Raw genomic sequence first — 6,226 nt, forward strand, 5'->3', positions numbered from 1 at the left:
TCCGCTCTCGTGTATTCCTCCATTTCACTAGGACTGATCGACTGGACACTGCAACTTGTACACATACACTGCTGTCTACAGACGTGCATATCAGGACCGACCATGTCCATTACACATTACGCCATCTGCATTGCTTTAGTGTAGTTTCCTGTCCCCATCCCTCAGACAGCGCACTGAATGGAATACTGTAAGTAGACAACGTAAACAATGTCAGATGAATACAGTATGTGTAAGATGTACAGATGAATAAAATTATTTCATTTTCACACAACTATTTTTGCTTGTAACTTTCGACTCGGTCATTTCCGGACTAGGGTTTCTTATCTCAAATTGATACATGTGCCCTTAGCCATCATCCCTGAAAGTTTGTAACACCATCTCGGAAACATTCTGTATAATAAAAATCTAAACACTTTAGAGCTTTCACGGTGTAAAAATTTGTTTATAAAGTTGAAAAAATTCTATTGTACGTCCTTTCAGAGTCGTTTATTCTATTTTAAGCAGTGTATTACTTTTTTTTTTAACAAATCATAAGACTGAAATGTTTAAAGCTTTAAAGTATATATGCTCGACCATGCCGAAATGTAGTAATTATACACCTGGTAGCAGTCCTTTAATGCATGTCACAACTGCTCATTAAAGTTCAGGTGTTCAGCCAATGACAAGTCAGCTTTGTACCGTTATATCGATTATTCTCGGATATGCAATCGAAATACAATTAGCGAAAAGTCACGGAGGCTGGAAATCCAATACTGTCGCAGAAGGTTATGTTCTGTTACTATAATAATTAGCGTTAATTGTAAATAATATTCAAATAAATTCAATTTGTCATCTCGTTTTTCAATTCTAAATCAATTTCCAGGTTATATCAGAGTAATCTTCATCTTATTCTCTGCCAAGGTCAATGACATTCGTCCTCGGAAAAAACCAATACTTTCGCGTCTGCGCACATCTCACAATTCAGGTCAGTTCGCACATAACCATAAGAAGACCTAATTTTAAATAATTTCAAGATAGAAATATGGTCGAGCATAAAAAGTCGTATGAAACTTGCCTATAATAGTAATTAAGACGCTCGTATGAAAATTATGAAACTCGCTTGCGCTCATTTCATAAACAATCATACTTGCGTCTTAATTACTACCATTATAGGCTCGTTGCATAATGTACTATTAGACTTCTATTATATTTAAATATTAAGTGTTATAAATTGATTCGATAACAAATAAAATATTGTCTTAATGTTTCAACATAAAATTCGTCACCCTTCCGCAAGAAATCTTTTTTTGACAAGTAGGATAAAACTGTAGGACGCATTAACAGAAGCTTCATCTCAAATTCACAACGCATTACGAAGTAACGATTAATTATAACGTCTAAATTATAACACATTTTAATCACATTTGACATTAGAGAATGTTTACAGGTGGATGAAAAAACTTTTGAACTAATTTTCGTAGCAACAAAACAATCCAAATGGCACCGTCATTTGTTTCAAGAGCGGCAGTAGTTGAGGGCGCAACCATCGCAGCATCAAACTCTTCTATTGTTGCGTCTCGTTCTTTTTTCCTCATCCTGAGGAGAGGTGTTCGGTGTATTCTTTTTTTTTTTTCTTCTTTTTCGAATGCTGTTACCTGCATAAGGCCAGTTGGTCTGTCCGAACGAAACCAACTGTTCATTCTGGTGTCATTAATCAAAGCCAGGCAGGCTGGCTGGAGAGGGCCACTGACAACCTAATGGCGCCACGAAACAAAACACTATCTACTCCAACAAGAAGCCATTCTCTTGTCCCGCAGAATGTTTGAGTCTTCTGGACTCTTACACTTGACTTTCCGTGATTAATAATCTGTGAGAATCTCTTTCTTTTAAATGTGTGCACTACACCTGCAGGCGATCGGCCATTTCCGAAGTACAGAATAGTGTTATCAACCTCCTTCTCTTCAACAGGTATTATATCCCTTCACAGATTTGTTCTCTTCTGTTTCCCGCTCCCCCCGTCCCACAAATGTCATCGTTTTCCTGCTCTGGAAGCCCATTGTAAATCGGCGATACAATTAATACTGAACATGGTCGCCATGGTAACAATTCCAGTTGTTCATTTTGTGTGACAAAATTGACATATGCAGCAGACGGGAGGAAGCTAAAATATAGTATGAAATCAGGAAATGTTTGTTACCATTTAGTTTAGAACATTTTATCTTTCCGTTACCCTTTCAAAAATTTAAGCTGAGAATTTGTCGATTATATTTTTATGCCATTCGCCAAGTGATTAAGGTTCAGTTGTACGATCGCGGAATAAATCTTGGAATACCTATTCGTGGAATAACCTAACTATCTATAGGATAAATATGGAGTACCGCGTTATATGACGTTCCTTTATTCCAAAGTTATCTATTCCATAGTTAGCAGAATTAGTATTTAGTATTTATTTATTTAACCTGGTAGAGATAAGGCCATCAGGCCTTCTCTGCCCCTCTACCAGGGGATTACAACTATAATATGAACAATAAAATTACAATTAATATTAAATTTACAATTACAATTACAATAAAAATTAAAGTACGACAAGATTACCTGGTTAATGAAAGCTAGACATTTTATCATAGAAGTTAAGAACAAAGAATATTTTTGTATTTACTGAATTACAAATTAAACCTACAATAACAAAATTCTAGTGATGAAATTACCGGATATTGAAATATTTTGTGAAAGATTAAGAGAACTATTTACAAGAGACCATGTCTGAACGAGTCTCAATTACTGACCAAGTGCCTAGTAAGTTTGCGTTTGAATTCGATTTTATTTCGACAGTCCCTGATGCTAGCAGGTAACGAATTCCAGAGTCTTGGCAAGGCTATTGTGAAAGAGGATGAGTATGAGGAGGTGCGATGGGACGGTATTGTTAGTATTGTTTCATGGCGAGAGCGTGTGTTCAGATTATGGTGGGAAGAAATGTAAGTGAAGCGAGACGACAGGTACGAAGGAATAGAAGAGTTCAAGATTTCGAAGTGAAGGAGAAGTGAATGTAAATTTCTTTTCTTAAAGCAGAGGTTGGCAATATTTTTATGGTGTTTTATTTTTAAGTTGGAATTGAACGAGTTACATCAGCTTCTTGTCTATGCGGATGACGTGAATATATGAGGACAAAATCCACAAACGATTAGGGAAAACACGGGAATTTTACTTGAAGAAAGTAAAGCGATAAGTTTGGAAGTAAATGCCGAAAAGATAAAGTATATGATTATGTCTCGTGACCAGAATATTGTACGAAATGGGAACATAAAATTGGAGATTTGTCCTTCGAAGTGGTGTAAAAATTCAAATATCTTGGAGCAACAGCAACAAATATAAATGACATTCGGGAGGAAATTAAACACAGAATAAATATGGGAAATGCCTGTTATTTTTCGGTTGAGATGCTTTTGTCATCTAGTCTGCTGTCAAAAGACTTAAAGTTAGAATTTATAAAACAGTTTATATTACCGATTGTTCTGTATGGTTATAAAATAACCTAATTAATAAATGAACCTAATTTTACACTACAATCTACATATGTATAGGCCCTACATAAGTTTCACATTTGTACTGATAGTAATCTTTCACTTTACTCCCATCTCACTCACTGTACTGGCACTATGACACATTTCAGTGACACTATATAACACATTTCACTGACACTATAGAACACATTTCATTGACACTGTAAATTACCACTGATACAAACTGTTCACTGCACTGTAAAACCATAACTTCACTGACTCACCTCGCTTCACTGATACAACAATTCAAATAAGACAATTAGCCTACACCCTTATTCATACTTATAAACAAAACTACATTTAAACTAAATATTTAGGACCGTATTCATAGACATTTTTAGCGCGGGCTTCCGATGGATGATCAGCGTTTTTCGTATTCATAAACCAGTGTTAGCGATAGGATATGATTTGAATTCTGTACTAGTAACCAGTGGATAGCCGGGGCTAGCTTATTACGCTCGTAGCGCGTGCTGCGAAATGTCTATGAATAGCACCCTTATAGTCTAAGACTCTCTTACAAGCTATTTTTAAATAATTTACAATTCAAACCAAGGGAATAATTCGTCAGGCTAAGTAAATACATGTCACCTTAATTTTAATTTACACGTTATACACAACTTTTTAAGTTATTCTTGAATCTCCTTAAGAAAGTACAGCCCTCAAAGACCGCTGGAGGTAGGTAATTCCATTTATAGTTCGATTTAAAAATGAGAATTTACCTACATCCGTTTTCTGTTTCCTACATCTGATTTTAAAATCATGATCGTTCCTACCATAGTACGTTGGTTTCTCTAACCGAGCCGTTATGTCTACCCATGCTTTGTGACCTAGACGTGCTCTATACAATGATGTTATTCTAGTTTTTCTACGTCTGTTTTCCAATGATTCCCATTTAAGTTATTTTATCGTATCATTTCCGTCTTCTCTTTTGCCTTTAACAAATTTAGCTGCCCTATAAAGAAAGGGTTGTCCATGACAGGCAACAAACCTTGGAACAGCTGGAGAACAACATCTATAGGGATATCAAGAACATTGATGGTGTGATGTTGGCATTCATAAAAGAAAACATGAAGCGCCGCGTCGAAATGTGCATAGCGGAGAACGGTGGTAACTTCAATCACCTGATGTGATGTGCACGTGTTTCACATGGACCGAATTCAGCCTCCTGGGAGTTTTGCCATTTTGCTTTTATTTGTTTATGAATATTGTAAGACAAGACATTGGGTTCGGTTGTAGAATCACTCTGTACTTCGGACAATGATGAAGTAACAGATCAACATCGATTAAATTTACTAGTTCAAAATCAATACAAATCATGACGACATGAGGAAAGGTAGTAAATAAGGTGTGAGGTCTGTTATTTACAAAAAAAAATGTTCAGTCTATTTTCGTGGAATGTCTTCTGAGACTCTTCATTGTTAACGTGTAATGCTGGCCAGAGCGGAGATTTCCAAGAACATCCAATGTTACAACATACATGTCACCTTTACAGGAAAAGTGAACCAAGTGACACATTTTTCAGACTGGTTTTTGAACATGCATTGGGCGGTAACAATACGTTTGTGTTTGTGTGTGTGTTTTCGTTTGTGTGTAGGGGGAGAATCGTTCAGTACCGGACACTTAAGGTTTTTTTCTTATAATTAAAAATCAAATTATTATATTAACTTTATTTTTCCTTTAACATAAAATGAACAAATCAACTAATATTTGTACTAGGTCTATGAACTCTTAAAAAATGAATCTGGAAAATGCTGTAAAGAAATAAACAGAACAAAAACAATTTGCATTTATTTAGATATGGAGTACAGGACCGGACATATTTTAATGCTGACAATAAACGCTTTTATAGTTGTCTGATGTTTTCGGAACACTAGCACAAGCTTCGTGAGCCCACATTTTATATGACGAGCATTGGATCTTATGCGTTTCTTCACACAAATGCAGGCAGTTTCAATATATTCAGAGAAATAAGGGTTTCTTTGTGCTTCTTTGAGTTTTTATTTATTTTACTTTATTTATTTATTTATTTATTCATTTATTTATTTGTTTGTTTATTTACTTATTTATTTATTTATTTGTTTATTTGTGTATTTATTTACTTACTTAATTAATTATTTATTTGTTTATTTGTTTATTTACTTATTTATTTATTTGTTTATTCGTTTATTTACTTATTTATTTATTACTTATTTATTTATCTATTTACTTGTTTATTTACTTATTTACCAATTTACTTATTTGTTTATTTACTTATTTATTTATTTATTTACTTGTTTATTTATTTACTTATTTATTTATTTATTTACTTGTTTATTTATTTATTTATTTACGTATTTATTTACTTATTTATTTATTTGTTTATTTGTTTATTTACTTATTTGTTTATTTGTTTATTTATTTACTTATTTACTTATTGACTTATTTATTTATTTGTTTATTTGTTTATTTGTTTATTTACTTATTCATTTATTTATTTACTTGTTTATTTATTTATTTGTTTATGTACTTATTTATTTATTTACTTATTTATTTGTTTATTTGTTTATTTACTTATTTACTTATTTGTTTATTTAGTTATTAGTTTATTTACTTATTTACTTATTTATTTATTTGTTTATTTGTTTATTTACTTATTTACTTATTTGTTTATTTGTTTATTTATTTATTTACTTATTTATTTATTTACT

Source organism: Periplaneta americana, chromosome 6 (assembly GCF_040183065.1).
Source record: "Periplaneta americana isolate PAMFEO1 chromosome 6, P.americana_PAMFEO1_priV1, whole genome shotgun sequence".
NCBI lineage: Eukaryota > Metazoa > Arthropoda > Insecta > Blattodea > Blattidae > Periplaneta > Periplaneta americana.